Source organism: Humulus lupulus, chromosome 2, assembly GCF_963169125.1.
Source record: "Humulus lupulus chromosome 2, drHumLupu1.1, whole genome shotgun sequence".
Taxonomy (NCBI): Eukaryota; Viridiplantae; Streptophyta; class Magnoliopsida; order Rosales; family Cannabaceae; genus Humulus; species Humulus lupulus.
Genome location: NC_084794.1, coordinates 168,757,589 through 168,776,966, shown reverse-complemented (window position 1 = coordinate 168,776,966; position 19,378 = coordinate 168,757,589). Strand labels below are relative to the sequence as shown.

The following is a 19,378-nucleotide window of genomic DNA, read 5'->3' as shown; positions in this document are numbered from 1 at the left end:
AGGAATAGCACCCACCAATTCTCAGAGTACTGTGACATCTAGCAAGGAAGAAAAATGTGAGGACCCATTGTATAAAAATAATAAAAAAATGGATTAAAATTTTGATAACTCGAGCTCAAAGGCTTGAAATAACGAGATTACCCTAATTGAGCCTCAAGGCTGGAAAGGGCGAGGTTGACTCGGATGTCTATCCCGAACTATTGTAAAGTTCGAGCATCGAGCGTTAACCCATGCAAGGGTGGGACGATTATTGCTAGTTTATTAGAATCTTGAATTTCAAGGGAAAAAGTTGGTAGTTACCCAAAAGGGCAATATTTTTGGGATTCATGCATCCAAAACCCTATTTCTAAACTACACGAAACCTAGAACCATAAAAACTTCATTTTTACATGTCTCTACCAGAAAATTTTCTATCTAAATTGTGATTCTAAGCATGCCAAATCCACCCAGATTAAGGAAAAACTTGCTTAATTCAAGAATGGAGCCATAAAATTCGGTAAGAACCAAAAATCTATTTTCACAGAGAGAAGTGTAAAAACAAGAAAAGATATGTATATAACCAAGAAATATTAGAGCACTTACGCAAATCTGATCGGGGATACGATGAGATTGCCGACTAAAGTAGTAGAAGCAAGAATGATCTCACAGAGCCGAATGTATTGGAGTGGTTTTGCTTCTTTGGCTTAGAAAAGATGCAAAGGGAGCTTTGTTTCCTTCTTTTTCTCTCTGGTTCGTATTTTTTGAAAAGTAAGTGAGAATGGGGAAGATGAAGAGAGAGTGTATTTATACCCCAGTTGTCAAACCATAGGCTGGATTGATCTGGTCCGTTGGTTTGCATTAGAAGAAGATCCAAGGGATCACGTTTGATTCCTGAAATATGGCGGCAAAAAGGAATAGGAAAGGACGTGTGCAAAAAAATAAGAGTACTCGAGTACTCTGGGCATTCAATCCCTGAGTGACGCATGTCCACACTCGAGTGTGGTAGGTGGCACATTTTTCAAAAAGTGGGGTTCAAAAGTTTCCTTCTCTTAGGATTCGAACTAACACTTTTGAGGGGGCAAAATGTTACACCCAAATTTCGAGGATGAATAAATGAGTCTCGAAATGTAGGCTCGTAAGGCATAAGCTCGAAAATAACAAGCAGTGGCCAAACACTTGTATAAATATGCATGATTCTTGACCTCTTCTTATTGGTGTTTGAGCACAAGTTTAAAAGGTTCGAGCTTAAGGTTCATGCTTGAAAGAAAGAATCTTCTCCGACGCATATAGATGTTATGCGAGCCTAAGTTGTAAGCTCGAAGATATTTATCCTCGAAGATCAAGTTTGATGAAACCACTGGCTAAGGAGGAGGCTAACTGGAATAACAAGCTCAAAGTATCGATTGATCTCGAAAGTGCATTAACCTTGTATTCGAGGTCAGCAACGCATTTTGCACACAACAGCTATTAGGAGATTCCTATTCCTTTGGTATTTGTTGTTATCTGGTATTAAATCCCGATTATCATGGGGTATTATGTATTTAATGTCTTTATTTACATTCATTTCAGATTGGAATGATTGGTTGTAACTTCCCTGAACTAGGGGAATATATTTTCCCAACCAGGCTTATAAATAGCCTGAAAATTTTCATTTGTGTACACAGAAATTTCCTGGTCTTAATGACCCAAACAAAACTAGTGTAATCTACTACTACAAGAACACACTAGTATATTCATGTTGTACCCTTAGTCCCCAGCTGGATCTTTATCACCGCTATTCGTTTTCCCTTTCGGGGTTACTGTAATTAATACAGTGTACTCGGATTAAACTATGGCATACTCTTATAGCTAATATTCTACGATAGCTACATGCAATAAAGTGCTCTTAGAGACTCTATACTATAGCCTCTTATACACCTTATAATGTATAAGGCCGGATTTCATTTTAGTCTTTACGGTATCATGAGAAAATTGGCCTCACCGCAACCTGCTCTCCGTGCTGTGCATTTTAATATTCTTTAACTAAAGAACCCTCTTATTTGATACTCGTATTTTGGTTTTTTTAGAAAAAATGAGTTTTAAACAACTCTTATCTTTAGAAGAATACCAACTTTTCGATCTCTTACGAAAATTTACTGTTTTATATCATTTACCAAAATACCACCTTTTTGGCTCCTTACAATTAATATCTGCCAAAGTTACCCATTTCTCTTAAAGGTTCTACAAAACCCAAACTTCCATTTTTACCATTTTTTATCCATAATCTAGGATCTCTTTTAATGTTATTTTTTAAAAGAAGAGAAATTGGACCCTTAACTTATAAAATGGTAAAAATAAACTTTTAATTTAACTCAAGTTGATTAGGGATTGGTTAAATCTCCAAATCCTTTGTTATCTTTGCAAAGAATTATTTCTTTTCATTTCCAAAACATTAATGTCATTATATTTTAAAGTTATAAAGTCTCGTTTTTAAGCTTTTTCCCTAAATTAAGTATTTTAACCAAAACTCTTAAACTATTGTTCACGTATTCTGTGTCATAAGGATGTGAACTAAGAGAAAACCTTGCGTCAAAACTTGTTTTAGGTTAAGAGAACTAACCTCCCGAAAATTACTTTTCGTTAAGGTTCGAAATGGCTACTTTTTAGTTTTTAGGGAAAACTTAGAAAAATTATTTCTCTTCAATCGTGACACATTTTTCTCTAATATTTTACAGGGGTCCTTATAAACATCTTAACCGATCTCCTTAAAAATATCATAATTTTTGGGATGGCAAAACACATTCAAATATTTAAAGCAATCTGGGCAGTGCCTGCTGCCCAGAAATTTTTTCCAGATTTTAAGGTATTTTTGAAAATTTATTTCTCTTACACCGTAGCCCAGTTCTTTCTGAAATTTTACAGAAATATTTATACATGTATAAATTAGTTTCTTTCAAAATTTCATAATTTTTGGAATAATAAAACTCATAAAAATGTTTAATACAATCTGGGCAGCGCATGCTGCCTAGAAGTTTTGTTTCCAGATTTTAGGGCAAACTTTGAAAAATCATATATGTTATACCATAACACATTTTCCTCAAAACATTTATGCTGACACTTATACATGTTTAAACTAACACCATACTAAATTTCATAGCTTTTAGATTAAGAAAATTTGTTCAAAAGTCAAAACAATCTGGGTAGTGCATGCTAACCAGAAATTTTCCAGATTTACATCAAAATGCTAAAACGTGCATAACTTGGGTTTTAAAATACCTTTTTATGATTTTACAAAGCCTAAGATCAAGTACTCACAAAGAAATATGTAAATAAATAAATATTTTTCACAAACAGAGACAGTAGAGTGCGATCTGACCCATTGGAAGGCAGACCATGAAATTTTGGCAGCATGTATTCTTACACAACCTAAAAACAATAAGCATTTCTATCATAACCCTAGCCACATGCATGCATGAAAATCATCAAATCATTAAAATAAACTAAAAAAACCATTAAAATAACCTATATAACTAGATCTACCAACATTAATCACAAAACTCAAGAACAACCATAAATTTCTACCTTTTAATAGTTCTAGCTTGGAGATGTGTTTTCCTTGGCTTCTCAAACTGCCCCTTTGTGCTCTGCACTCTCAAACCGAGCCCCAAAGTCCCACATGTAGATTTTTGAGAAAGGGTTAGGGTAGAAAGACTTAGATGAGGGACAAAACATGCAAACTACCAAGATCTCTTACCTTGCTTTTACTTGATAACCAAAGTGCTAAATCCTTGAGATCCAACTAGTAAAGGCTTCTCTTGAACCCTAGAACACAAGATCAATTCCATGCAAGACTATTATATCACATGCATGCATAATAAAGCCTTAGGGTTTCGGGTTTGAAGAGGAAAAGAGAATAAAAGATGAAGTAGGTTTCGAAACTTACTCTACACAAGTGTTCTCTTGAGCTTCTCCCTTCCTAAATGGGGAATGAGTGTGCTTAGCTTATGGAGAGAAAGAATTTCAGAAATGGAGGGGTAGAGGGCTTCAGGGTTTCAGTTTTGGGAGAGGAAATGGAAGAGAGAGCATTTTCTTGAGAGAAAACAATTTGCGAGAAAATGATTAGAATTGTAGAGAACAATGATTAGGGTTTAACTTGTGAGTGGGGTAAGGCTCTTACTCTTCCCCTAGGGTAGGTGTCCTATGTTCTTGAGAGCCCTAGGCATAGCCTTGTCGCCCACCACACTCTCTCTCCTCCCTTAGAAAAGACCTTTATGCCCTTGCTCATTTTTACCACTCTCCTTAGACACTCAAGGGCCTTTTGGTAATTTTACTTATCTAAAATTCCCTAAATTTTTACCCTATAGTTTTTAAATATGTCCAAGCTTATTTATTAAATTAAATGTGACCCAGAATAACATTTGTCACATACCACATAATTTTGGTAATTTTATCAAATTGACCAAAATGTCCTTAGAGGCCTGAGCAAGAAATTCTCATCCTTAAGTCCGGTTGATTGGAATTAAACCTCAATCAATTTTTCTTAAATTTATTTTTATGCCATAGTATTCCTTATTTTATTTATCTGAGATTTTTCTCCTATTAGGGTTTATCCCTTGGTCTGAGACCAATCTTTCTTTGCGTAAAGCTAGATCCTTTACCGGATCATTACAACGGCTATAAAAATTCATGAATCATCAAAAATTCATATAATGTCATTTATGAAAATAATATTCTACATAATTATTCACCGGCTCCAATTGAGTACTAGCGTGTATTCAAAACATGGGACATTACAGCAAGTCTGTCCCAAAGACGCCATATGAGTTATGGTCAAGTAAGTGTTGACCATCGATTTAGTCAGCGACACAGAGTCACAAAAAAATATTATAAAAATGATAGAACTGATTTCAAGAACTAAAAAGACAAAAAATTTATAGTGGTTCGGCCCAAAGATTGGTAATAACCTACGTCCACTTAGTGATTTTAATGATGTAAACTCTGAAACCTGCGATCAACAAACTAGGGTTAACTAAGTTTCACAAACTCCAAAGTGGAATACAAAGATCGTGTATAAAAGCACTTGTTCTCTCTGAATACAAATTATTGTGTATCTTTTAAATGAATCACATGAGCCCTATATATAGGCTTAAGGATGTACATATGGGCCATCCTTAACTTGTGCTACAAGCATATTTAAATAGTAATAGAAATAATGATATTTACATATAAAGAGAATCAAATATCCTGGAAATATCTATCTCATAACCGTCCTTGAATGCTGGCCTCGGTCCTACGAGCATATCTGGTCACATATATTAGCACATCAGCTTCCTCGCTGCTCAGTATAATCCTTCTGCCTATCGGGCAGCTCAATTTCTTCTTGATCTCCTGGTTGTTAGTCGACCAGGTCTTCATCAATAAACAGTCACATGCTGTCCATGTGTGCCTCAACCGTGCCATGTCATCATGCAAATATTTTAGGTAAACATTTGCCCCCAAGTTTATTTTAATGCGATCATCATTTAATAAACTTATTTGACCAACAATCTAGCTAACCTGTCACATCTGTCAGTACTTACATTCTCGAAAAGGTAAGTAATCATCACCCTTTCGGTTCCCCAGAAACGTTCCGACGGTTATTGCGATTCCCCATCCATTGAAACTCTATTCTCATCATTGCTTCCCATTAACGCCCCGAGCAGTATAAATATAAGCCTCTTCACCTCTTTTCATTTTTTATCTGAACCTTTTCTCTCTTCAAGAATACTCAGAAAAACCTCCAAGAAACCTAGAGACTCCAGTACGATCTGAGGCATCTTCGAACAACTTCTAGCACCACCTTTGTATTTTCTTCAACAATCTGTACTTCAAGTAAGTTTTTGACATATTTTGGCCCTGATTTACATGTTTTCATAACTGGGTTTGCACTGTTCTTGGCAAGTTTTGGGTAAATAAATAGTTTAGGAAAAAACACATAGAATAACAATGCTAGAATAGGAATTTTAGGAAATATAATGTACAAAACAACATTTAGAAGTAATACGGGGTATAATTACACTGATTTTGGGTCCAAAATCGAAGTGAACATTCGATTTTGGGTGTTTTGGGAAAATTGAGTTTTTCTCGCCTATTTTCAGAGTTGAATTTCTGAATAAACTTTTCATATTCGCTTTTAGATATGTTTTTTCAACCTGCTCGCATGTTTATTGTGTTTTTATCAGGACGCTGCTGGTCGTATAAAAGCTTAACTGTTATACACGAGCAGCGCTATCCTCACTTTTCTTTTTCTTCTATGTCGTAGATTCTCACTTCCCCTTTGCTCTTCTCAGATATTCATGCATGATCCCTGGGGAGGTGAGAGACCAATAGAAGACGATCTTCTCGCTCTGCTATTCGAGGATCAAGAACAACCTTCTCTATACTTTCCAAAGCCTCCGGCGCCACATCAAATTCATATGGCCATCCTTCCTCACAATCCTCCCAAGAACCAACCGAACATGGGTTGTGCTAAAGAAATTGCTCAAAGGAAAATAAAACCCAAAAACTCACCTACCAGCCAGCCAATAGCCAATACCGAGGGTCCTTTGAATGACCCTCAACCCTTAAATGTTGCGCCACCAAAAATACAACCCAGGGCCCATCCACGTGATGGCCCCCGAGTAGAGGTAGCCTGGTTCATTGCCCCTCCAAGCGTGGTGACTAAGTATCCCAAGAAGTACGGGCTTCCTGGGATTACTTTATACAAACCTACACCCGAGCAGGTGGAAACATGCACAGAGGTGGCTATAGTGCCTGGTCGAGGTACCATATAGAAGCAGAGGCAATCTTGCCCTTGAATGACTTTTTCCGAGGGGTGGCCAATTATTTTGAGGTCGCCCCTTTCCAAATAACTCCCAATGGATATAGAGTACTTTCAACATTCTATATCCTATATAACCATAAGAAATGGCCTATGTCTACTCCTCATGCAATCAACTACCTGTTTTATCTCAAATCCAACCCCAACCAAAGCAACACGAGGTTCTTCCACTTCTATCATCAGGAATCCAGTCGCACATTCCTGAGTGATATAACTTATAAGTCCAATGTGGGAAATGACTTCCAAGAATACTTCCTCACGACTGACCTGGTCACTGACAACATGGCCATAACGTGCGGAGGTAAACTTTTTAATCTCTGTTCGACATTCATCTAGTTGTTTTGCATCTTTTCCTTGTTCTTAGTTGGCTTTCATAATATCTAGATCCATGGTACCGACCAGACCCCACTCCAGAGATGGAGATAAGGGCTGCAGCCCTGGCCAATATGATGCTGATAGAAAAAAATGTCAAGGAGCTGGTCACGGAGAGCAATTTGAGGTTGGTCAACCTTTTAGAGCCTCACCAGGAAGTGATGGAATCAACTGTGGGGAGTGCCACTGGAGATGGCACTGAAGGACAAGAAAACCCCGAGCCATAATAGGACGTGTCACAACCCCAAAGGCGTCGACCAACGGGAGTGACCATTCGAGAACTCATCCCCAACACTCGACCAGCTAATACTCCTCCTCGACATGGGAGGGGAAAACAAAAATTACCTGAATATGCTGGTCCTATACTCAAATCTTTTGACGAGAATGGTATAGACTTTTCACTCTTACATAAATTTCCCATCCCTTATCATTTATTTGATAGGGATGACAACTTTAAATTTACGACCAGTAGTTTTAGCTCGGACTTCTTCGAGGCAGATAATGAGTGTAACTGTAGTTCTTTAGATAATGTAGCGACCAGTAATTGTAGTTTGAGTATACCACTTAGAATTTATTTTAGTTTGTTTCCTTATCATGAAAAACTATTTCTTGACACATATGCTCATTCATTTTTTCTTGTAGTCATGCTGACTGATTATGCGTTCGACATCTTTACCTCTAGAGGCAAACCGGCTAGCTCAAATTAATCGAGCAGAAAAAACTCTAGAGATGCTAGTGGGGAACCTTCGAGGAAAAAGGCTCGACCAGAAGACCCTCCAGATCCTACTCCTTCCAGAACAACTACACCTCCTCCACCTCCTCGCACCAAGCCCTCCAGCGACCAGGCGACTTTGGCGGCAATGTCGTTGAGCAATGCCTATTGCTCAACAAATGATAGACTTCAAAAGATAGTCAAGCATCGTTGCAGCCAGGAGGCTTATGTTTCTCTCCCTTCACTGAAACACAGTCATATCCTTGCTCATGGGATCAACGAGATTCCCAGCATAAGTTTCAAGTATTTAGTTGTAATTGAACACCCTCTCTTTTTATTTTTTTCTGATGACTTTATCTTTCTTCTGTTCATAGGGATTTCTCACCGTAATCAATGGTTGGCACCACCTCGAGGAGATTGACGCAAAACATGATGAGGAGATAAAGGCAACCCAGGTCAAACATGTTGAGGAGGTCATGGCACGGGAGGCCAAAGTCAAGGCAGATGATGACAAAGCTTCCATTTTGACTGAGGAGTTGAAGAAGATCCAAGAAGATCTAGCTAAGGCTATTGATGCGAAGGAGAAATTCAAATAAGCCTCTGAAACCAACTACAAGGAAGCAACCAAGTTGCAAGAAGGTCTAGAGGTAAGCATGAATGAGGCGAACTGTGATAGTTAGAATCTAGTGATCTACAAGGGGAAAGACCAGGTAAAAATTGTGCAATCCCACATCGCCTGGGGAAAGTCAAGTGTGATGAATCTAAGACTGTGTAGGTATGGGACTACACAGTTGAAGTTGGCTTAAATGAATTGATGGGTACTACCTAAGCCAACAAGATGCATATTCTTTTCGGTATCCCATCACTTGAAAACTCTAAAATTAAGCATGCTTGACCTGGAGTAATCTCATGATGGGTGACCACCTGGGAAGTTTTCCTAGGAAGCATGCGAGTGAGGACAAAGCACGCTGGAAAGACTCGAGTTGGCTTGCAGAGCCAGTCGTCATTCCAGGAAGCATCCATAGTGATGTGGGGCATTACAAACGGTATCAGAGACTTGACCCAGCCAGAAGTGTGACTGACAGGGATGTTGGGACCCTAATGGGGTGATTGTGACAGCCAGAATCCCGTGATCTGCAGGGGGAAAGACCGGGTAAAAACTGTGCAATCCTACATCGCCTGGGGAAGGTTAAGTGTGATGATTCTAAGACTGTGTAGGTATGGGACTACATAGTTGAAGAGGGCTTAAATTTGATTGATGGGTACTACCTATGCCAACAAAATGCATCTTTTCGGTAGCCCATCACTTGAGAACTCCAAAGTTAAGCATGCTTGACCTGGAGTAATCTCATAGTGGGTGACCTCCTGGGAAGTTTTCCCATGAAGCGTGCAAGTGAGGGCAAAGTATGCTGGAAAGACACGTGTTAGTTTGTAGGGCCAATCGTCATTCCAGGAAGCAGCTGTAACGACCCAAAAACGCTATTAAGGCTTAAGGGCCTTGGGTAGTGTGCCTGGAGGGCATAATGGAATTTTTGTTTGATTTTAATGAGTTAAATGCATGGTTATGATTTAAAGCATATTATATGATTATTTGACCATTTGAGATGCATGGCTATGTGTATTAGTATGCATGTAGGCCCTGATTGTGTTAGAAGGGCATAATTGTAATTTTGGCCATTTTGGGCATAACTGTATTGATATGTGATGATTGTTGAGACCACATTGGTATGTGGATGTACCTGTGACTTGTGACTCGAGACGATCCCAGAGAGCGGATTAGCAGAAAGTCAAGGAGGAATATTTATACCCGGCTTGGGTTAAGCCTGGGGGTATAAGCACGGATTTAGAGAATATATTGAGGTTAATTTTGATATCGAGGAGTATTATTTGGTGACTTTTCAGGTATTGGGGAGCAAGCGGGAAAATATTAGAGACACTTGAGGATTAGCGGGAATTGGGTAAAATGACTAAAATGGCCCTACTTGGACAAAAAGGGTTTAGAATTAATAGGGAGGGCATTTTGGTCAATTGGCTTTTAGAGATTGATTTATGAGGCTTTATTTAGTGAGTGGGATTGTTAGAGAGTGTGAGAAATCTGAAGGAAAAAGAAAGAAAGAAAAAGGAAGAAAGAAAAGAGAGAAAACAGAGGGTTTTTCTAAAGGATCGGTTTGTGCATTCTTGCACCATTTCTCTCCATTTTTCTTGGAGCAAAACTCAGTGGAGAGCTAGGATAGGTTGAGCATCAAGGATCTTAAGGTTATACTTGAAGATTTGGCAAGGATTAGCAAGAACACATCAACTTTGGAGGTAAGTTTTTAGAGTTTTCAGTTTTAAGGGTTTGGCTGGTTTGAGCTGTGTTTTGAGCTGAGATGATGGGAATTTTAGGGAATTTTTGGGCAAGCTTTGAGGAAGAGCAAGCTATGAAGGTCTAGGAAATGAATCAAGGTTGAAATTGCATCAACGGTATGAATTCTAAGCCTTTAACTTTGTTATTTGACTGAATTTCTGAGTTAGGGTTGATCATGGTGAATTTTGAGATTTGGGTTGAATGTGCTTGGGTTTTGAGGATTTGGGATGCTTGGCATGAGTGGAGAGTGTTTATAAGCTTCATTTTGAGTTTGGTAAAGGTTTGGACAAGTTTGGGGTTGAAATGGTTGAAGGAAAATCGCTGATGCGATTTTTGGGTTTGGTCTGGCTGCAACTAGCGCTACAGCGCTAGTCAATGGGCGCTGTAGCGCTTGCCCCTATTCTGGGGGGGTGTGGTTCTGCTTGTAGCGCTACAGCGCCCTCTTTAGAGCGCTGTAGCGCTGCACTATTCACAGAAGGGGATTTTTGGACTTTTGTTAAGGGATTTTGACCTAGGGTTCGGGGCTCGATTCCATCACTTTGTTTTGGGGATCTAGGACTTCCCGGGGGCTCGGGATTGGTCCCGAGGCTAGGTTTTCGGACTTAGGGTTCGGTGTTGACTTTGGTCTATGAGTGTGTTTAGGTGTGCGCTAAGGCTCGAGTGGGATCGTGCTCAAGGAGTCAAGTGTTGAAAGTTATCGAATTGAAAGGTAAGAAAACTATAGCACCCATAGGACAGGGCATGGGCCCATAGTGTGATTGCAGGGCACGGCCCTATATTGCATTATATGTTAGGGTGCAGACTTGATTGAATTGATATATGTTCAAATGTTATTTGAGTTAGACTATCTGTGATTATAGTTGAATGAAACGGCGAGGAGCCGAGAACGACAATGGAGCCGAGAACGGCGAAAGGCCGAGAACGGCAGTGGGGCTGGAAGTACCATGGCCCTAGATTGTATTATGTGCAAATGTATAACCTTAAATGAATTATTATATGTTTGAATGATTATTTTGAAATGTACTATATGTGTGATTATAATGAAATGAACGGCTAAGGCCGAGAACGGCCTTGGGGCCGGAAGTAACACCTAGCACATGGGATGCTAATAGTCAGGGTGGGACCCAATGGATACATGAGTTATCCTTACGGTGAGGACCGAGACCCCAGGCTTTGGTAAGGCTTCTGGGGCGGCATGGCCGGGTCGCTTAAGTCTAATGGTTGACCGTTTATCTGTGGACTATCTGATATGATTAACTGTATAATTTGCATATGTTATGTACTGTTTGGGATTTCTTGCTGGGCTTCGGCTCACGAGTGCTCTGTGTTGCAGGTAAGGGCAAAGATTGAGTTAACCAGCTATGAGTACGGAGAGCATGAAGCGACGCGTACATGTTTGGCCTGCCCGACTGCTTTGGTTAGGGGTATTTTCGAGAAATGGCTGTAATAACCTGTGATTTTAATAATGGACCAATTGTAAACTTATTTTAAGTTGTAAATGGTTTTCAAACCTTATTTTGGGATCCCAAATGTTTACTACTAGAAGTTTTAATGAAACAACGCATTTTCAAAGATTACAGCCTTAAAATTTTGATTAGTCACACTTTCATTTTAAAAACCTCGGTTAGTGAGTTCTTTGCACACTGTTTTGTCTTAAAACTCACTTGGTAACGGCTCTAAGGAAGTAGGGCGTTACAACTTGGTATCAGAGCGAGCGAAGGTTTATTGGTTCTGGAGATCGACCGAGCATGTACGCTCGCTGTCAGTGACAAGCTCAACTCAGGGTTGGTTGGTATGATTGATTGACATGTTTGAATATATGTTTGAATGCCCTGTTTGCCTGCTTATTTATATGGAGCATGAGGAATGAGTTGACATATGCATGAGATACTGTTGGGGCTGGGCCCTTGACTATTGCATGTTGAGATTGATGCATGTTGAATAACATTATTATGCATGTGGATGAATATTGGCATAATGGTTTACATATTGAGTTTATGTGGTTAATTGTTTAAATTGAATTCGTATGTAATATCCGTTTATTGGCTTATATGAAGCATGTTGAGACCTGGGTATACTTAGTGATGTTAAAATCTGGTAGCTAAATGTATATCATTGTGGATTTGGCCTATATATGCTTTGTGTGTGCATGATAACTGTGGTTATTTGGATCTAGTTGTGGTTTGGTTCAGGGTATGAACCACAGAGCTCAGGAGTTTGGTCAGTTTTGACAGATGAACTCGAATTGTTGGTTCCTAGAAGGGTTATGTGGACCTGATATTGTGTTGAAGGGGGGATTCTAGATATAAGTTGGAGTTGAGATCTCCATTTATCCCTGAAAGGAGCAGCAGAGGGTCACTGGCGTGTGAGTAAGCTGTGGAGTTTATTAGTCGAGATGGAACAGAAGAACAGCGGATTCCTTTGGGAAAATAGCTGATTTCGATGTTTAACGGTAAAGGTACTAGTGTTGGTTTACTGTGAGGGTATGGACAGAAAATGGTATTATATGAAAGGCTTAAAGGGTGTTATCCTCTGGTTTTGAGGAGAGTTCGGGCTGACAAGGAATTTATCATAGATGGGCAGAGTTAATTCCACCATTGTTTAAGAGGATGAGAGATCTTGATTAGAGGGTTGTGTTAAATGTTGAGGCAGAGAGATGCCTGGAAATGGTACTCGGGCTGAGGTACTGGCTTAATGGGCTGGAAATAACTCAGATGGTGATTGATAGAAGAGGTTATAAAGACATGGTTTAACTGTGGAGACTGGTGGGCTCATAAGTTTGGTTTGGACTGATAGGGTAACAACAGTGTAAATCAATGGGTTTGGTGAATTGGGTAATTCATTTCGGAAATTTATACTGAATGATGTATCTGGAATTGATGGCGACCCATTTAAGGATTTGAGATATGGAATAGTCTAAGGTATTTGGGCCGCTCTGATGTAAGGACTTATCGTCTGTATGTGGATGGCGGAGAGGGCCATGTTGTTCGAGGAACTGATGAATGATGCATAGAGCCTAAGTACCAGAACTGCAATGGCAGTGCTTCCTATGATGGAGTTAGTAAAGATAGATTTGTGATAACCGAGTTAAAAGAACCCCGGAAAGTTCTGTGGCTTCTGGTTTTTCTAGAGTGGGGGAAAAGTCTGATTGATAAGATGGTACTTTTATTGATAGGATGCAGCAAGGACAGATTCTCAATTTTGAGGTAGAAGGACCCCAGACAGTGCTAGGGCACCTAATTTGAGATTGGAAAGAAGCCTGATTGAAAAGGTAGTTACTAAGATGGTGACGGGAACCAGAGAGGTTATTTGGTATGCACATGAGGGAGTGGATGCCACCTGAGAGGAGGTTAGGTGAGGGCATGACTTCTACATAGAATGACTCGATATGTTAGGATGGATTTCCCATGGTGAGGGAACGGAGAACTAGAATGCATTGATACATTCAAAGTTCGAGGCTGATTCCTCGAGGATGAGTATTTAACTGACTGGTTTATGTTTTGGTCATATAACGAACTGGAAGAACTCGGTGTTGAGAATGTTCCGAGAGGGAGATGGACATAGAGAGATAGCCTCAAAGGTGCTATTCGAGAGGCTGACGATAGTAATACTTATTGAGAAGGAATTTGAAACTCGGGCAGATGGATTGTAGAGGATATCATCTGGGGTATGCAAATGAGACTAAGTGGAAACTGAGCTGGCCAGTGGGAAAATTATGTGGGTATGTAAGGAAGGATTGGGGATACTTCGAGGTCGGGCTACATGTAGGATTGGTATCAGTAATGTTGTGAAAAATGGTATTGGCCGACAAAAAAAAAAAAAGCTACTGAAGCGATCGAAGGAATTTGACCTTGGAGTAGCCAGAGCGTTATACTGCGGGGATTGATTAGCATCTTCGGGTTAGAACGAAAAGTACAATGTTGCATACAAGAAGGGACGATGTCTCCAAGAGTTGATCTATGACCTGGTTATTACCAGTTGGAAACCAAGGATAGAGACATTTCGTGAATTGTCTATTTTGCACCGGGTAGGGTGTGAGGAGTTGGTAACAAAGATTCTAGAATGGTTCAAGCTGCAGCAGCACAGGTAAGGTTCTACGGAGTGTTAGTTTGGGTGTCGTTAAGAGTACCCAGAATAGAGCTACAAGAAGAAAGGACAGGTATGAGGAGAATTGATCTTAAGCCACAAAGAAGTTAATGATGAATATCTGAAGAATAGAAAGCATAACAGGAGTGGTAAGCGCGTCATCTATTGCATAAGTATCTCCGGAGACAACTACATCAGAGATGAGAAGAACAGTAAAACTTGAGGTTAGACGGAATGAGTGGTGTCAAATCATAAAGATAAGACAAGGTAAGGATCGATTGGTATCTGGCGATGCTGGAATATGTGTGTGTTATGGTCAAGTATAGAGTGATGGCATAAAGGACCTGATCTATGGTAAGGATATGGAAATGGGGGAGTGTATCACGATTTGGGCACGCCCAGGAATAAGTTGACTCGAGGATGGACCGAACCTTGCGGGAGATGAAAGAATGAACATAGTTGATAAACTTGGAGCGTTAAGTTGACAGTTATGCATATCATAAGGTGCTTGAGTATTGGGTATTTAGTAAGAAAGATAACGTTTAGACCCAGATGCGGTGAGAAGTAACAGACGGATGATTAGTGTTTGAAATCCTCGATTGAGCGAGGGAAATTTAATTGGAGGCGGAACTCCTAACTGTGAGATGAGGGTGGAAAAGCAGATGAGGGTGGACTTGACGCCTTCTTTGAGGCTGAGCGCATTGACTCTCGAATGAAGACTCAGGAAAAGGTGAAAAAAATCTTGTTGAGTCACAGGATTGAGATGAGTTCCAAAATACTTATTGCCCACCTTCCATTGGATGGAGTGCGGAGTTGCACTCTGCTCCAGGATGACTTTGGAGCATGGAGTGATGAGAACCTTAAGGCAGATGCCTTTCTTTCCCTGGACTAGTACTTCATAGACTTTTTAAACTACGTCAAATTGGCACTGTTCCAGCTCCCCTCGAACTTGTATCGACTCCTGGCGAGGTTGAAATATTTATTTTTGAAGCACGAGTGGGAGGTCCTCACTCCTGCCGATATTATGTACTTTTTCTACCTCAAGGCCCATCTAGAGACAAAGGGCCAAGGTGATGGTAATTACTACCTCACCAGATTCCCAAACACAGCCTCCTTCATCGACCTCCCTAGCCACCTGAGGGACTTTAAAGACGTATTCTTTATGTCCAACAGGTTCAAGAATTGCGTGCACAGATACTTCAACAATCCTCGTAAGTTTCCCAGCCCTGTGAATTCTTTATCTGAATCCTTTACTTTTGCTAAGTTAATCATTGATTATGATCGAATTATTGTCTCGTGCAACTATTTACAAGGTATTCCCTTGGCCAATCACACTGCTCAGAGAAGAATTACAGGGCGATTGTAAATGATGCCACGATGGTGAAACATGGTTTGATCAAAGGTCATACCTTGAGGCTGAGATCTTGAGCTCCAATTGCTAAGGAGGTCGCGCCCTTGGTGCGCAAGAGGCCTATTGAGGTGGCCCTAAGAATTGAGGGAAGACAAGGGCGAGCAGAGTCGGGGGTAGCAGCCGGCACTTCCGGTCAAGGTAATAATTATAAGGACATAAACTGAGCTGCTGTCAAATTTATTTTGGCTTGGAATGACCTGAGATGGGTCATCGTGAGCCAAAAATTCAAAAATTCAGACCTAGATGTCACACTTCAACAGTGCGTGAATCATCTAGTAGTCCACCATGACCAATGCAAACTAACACAGATCATGTTCAAAGTTTCACGAGGGTGTTTCAGGTTTTGTCTACCTCGAACTAAGTTGTTGGCATAAACTGTGATCTGGAGGCTCTGGTTATCGTAGGTTGTCAAGTAAGCTCAAGATGTTCACTCCAGAGTTCACAAAATACTCTTTTTATGTACATTTTCTTCATACGCTTGTCTACCAGCTGTATCTCGTGCTGAGTAATTCAGCTCCTATTTTTGGGGTACAACAAATTCCATGATGAGGACATCTTCTCAACAATTCCTTAAACCTTTCCCATGCATTATATAATGACTCTCCCTCTGTTTGATGGAAATTATTTATCATAGCCCTCAACCTTGAAGCCTTAGATGGAGTGAAAAACTTTGCAAGAAACTTTTAACCGAGTTATTCCCAAGAAGTAATAGAGTTGGCCGCTAGAAAATTCAACCAAAATTTCACTTTATCTAATAGAAAATTCAACCAATCTTGTAGTGAGAACGAAAAATAGTCTCAGTCTGATAGCATCACCACTCAGCCCATTATATTTAAATGTTTCACATAGCTCCAGAAGATTGTCTGTATGTGTATTAGGATCCTCCGTGTGTGATCCACCAAACAAAAAAGTAGATTGGACCATTTGCAAAATCGTTGGCTTGATCTCAAATTCTTAGTAGTAATCGTTGATGGTCTAATGCACGAATGTACTCCCGTGATAGTTGGCAGCATATAATCTCTCAGTGTTTGCGCATTATCATTAGGTTCCTCAATAGCAACAACCGCCCGGTTACTGGCGCCATTGTCACCCCTTGATAGAGGTCTTGTGCCATTCTATCCACTGACTTCTTCTTTTTCATGTACAGTCTGCAAAATCATTTTGTTTCAGGATCAAGATATATCAAATTAGCAATTTTTTGTTTTTGCATAAACCATTAGATAGCTTGAAATAGACATAACAAACAAAAACTCCATTAGTATAATAATAATAAATAAAAACAAATTAGGGTCAAATCAAATATATTGATATTAATGTTGACAGTCCTCGACAACGATGCCAAAATTTTGTTGTGGAATTTTAGTACGCAAGTATACGTAATCATAAATAAGTAATAAAGTAAATTAGTAGAGTGTCGAACCTACAAAAGTTGATTATCAATTACTAACCAATTCAATTCTAATTCTATTTGGTAGAAGAATTTTGACCTTTATAATAATTAAGAAAAAAAACAAACAAGAAAATAAATAGTGATTTAATTCAGTGGATGAAAACTAGGGTATCTAATTTCAACAACTTTCCCATCTATAATTTCACTATTCAGATTTTATAACTCTTCTTCCTAAATTGATAGCGGGATTACTAAAATGACTCCTATTCTTTCTCAAGGTATATGATCTCAATTTATATGTGAACTAGATCTCTACGATCATTCTAACATGTACAAGACATTAAGAATAAAAATCCTAAATGCTACACAATCCATATATGTATTCTCATCCAATATGTAGATTATAATTATTTAACTATAACATATTTAACTCTTACTTAATCATAAATCATGCAAAAGATGGAAACATCCATAAAATATTATAATAAGATGTATTGATAGTGCCCCAACATTTGTGTGATGAAAAATCACATTTAAATTTTGATTTTAAACATGGAATTGTGTCTGCACTGTTGCGCCATATGGAAGTGCCGCAGCCCTCAGATACTTAACGAAATTCAAACTCACTTTGAATAGCCTACAATACAAATTGATTGTATTTTGGACATAACTCTCTCGATATAGCTCCAAATTGAATGATTAAAAAAGACATGGAAAGCTAAGAGAAAGATCTACAAACTTTATTTCTAGAAATTTTTCCAGAAAAAGAATAAATGATGGTTGAAACGTGGCTTGAAGTGTCATACTTGTGTTACCGAGCATAAACGCCACGTGTTGAACATCTTCAATATAGCATTTCCATCCATAATGTCTTAAAACTCAACACTCAATGTTAAATTCATCTTGTTCAACATGTTTCTTCACATTTTACTCCATGTAGCGCCCTGGTTAGCCAAGACCGCTACATTGTGTATTTTAAATAGTGCTTAATTGGCTAAACAAGTCATTAGGCCATAAATGTGCACCTAAATGTGATTAATGGTCCAGGGTTAAAAATTTCGGTCAAAAGGAATGGATATTTCTTTAAAACATTAATTTGATCATGGGATTCCATAATAAATGTTTACAAAGTGGTTTACAGTTCCAGAAAGGTCATTACAACTCAAAAGTTACAACCCGCCGACCTAAGTGACAAAAATAGGGTTTAACCTTAGTTCCTCTGAGAAATCTTGGCTGTGGTGGTTAAGCGGCCGCATATGTACACGTCGCCACCTAAGCTCTCAAACTCATGGCTGGTCCAGCTTTCCTTTCCCATTACCTTCACAACATAACACTAGTGAGCCAAGGCCCAGCACGAAAACTTAAACATGCTCATAAGCAGTTAGTAACACATTTCCAAATCACAATAAACATGCCCAACAATAATAACCCTACTCATGCATGCATACCATTCATATTAATGACTACAATGACATATAGGACCATATGCCCTAATTAAATGATTAACTGAATCATATCGGGGCCCGTTGCCCAAGTTACATGATTAATAAATCACATTGGGACCTAGCCCTAGGATATGGGACTAGTAAGTCACCCCGCGACCCATTGCCCTATCCTCTAAATAACCAGCCTTAAAGCTGGCCCAGCGTACTTGGCACTTTTAGTTTTCATCGACCATTGGGTCGAACAAGCGTATGATGTGCTCCTGATTAGATCTAACCATATCGACCAGCGCTCAGTGCACTATTCCCACCCTTGACTTATAAGTTAATGCTTTTTGACCAGCGCTCAACGCTATTGCCGTCCTTGACTCATAAGTCAGTGCTTTATGATGAGCGCCTAGCGCTATTGCCGTCCTTGACTCATAAGTCAAGCCTTTCTCAATTATATAATGCTAACATGCATTCATCATATAAAAAATATACATATACAGAGCATGCAACATGCTTAATCAATCATTTACATGCATAATCAAAATCGTGCACATTTACAGGGGTCCACACCCAATAAAGACTATATTAAATGTTTGAGCCAAGCCTTAATCATGTATATCACGTAATGGGTGCAGTTTTCTTACCTCAGGTCTGAATGTAAAATAAATTAAGAACGACACTAGAGCACGATTCTGATCCCGAGACCCTAGCGATAATCTAGTCACAACCAAATATAGAATCCCATCAATAACAAGCAAACACAGGCTTCCTGACCAAGTCCTAGCCTCTGGGTCATCGAATTTTACTAAA

The 19,378-nt window shown here is 39.3% G+C and overlaps 1 non-coding gene across 1 annotated transcript; it reads left to right on the top strand.

The window, feature by feature from the left end:
- The first annotated feature begins 16,282 nt into the window (after positions 1-16,282).
- LOC133820224 (small nucleolar RNA R71) lies at positions 16,283-16,389 on the top strand. Its single transcript, XR_009886649.1, has one exon. It is a non-coding gene; the product is annotated as a small nucleolar RNA R71 (small nucleolar RNA).
- The last annotated feature ends 2,989 nt before the right edge of the window (positions 16,390-19,378 follow it).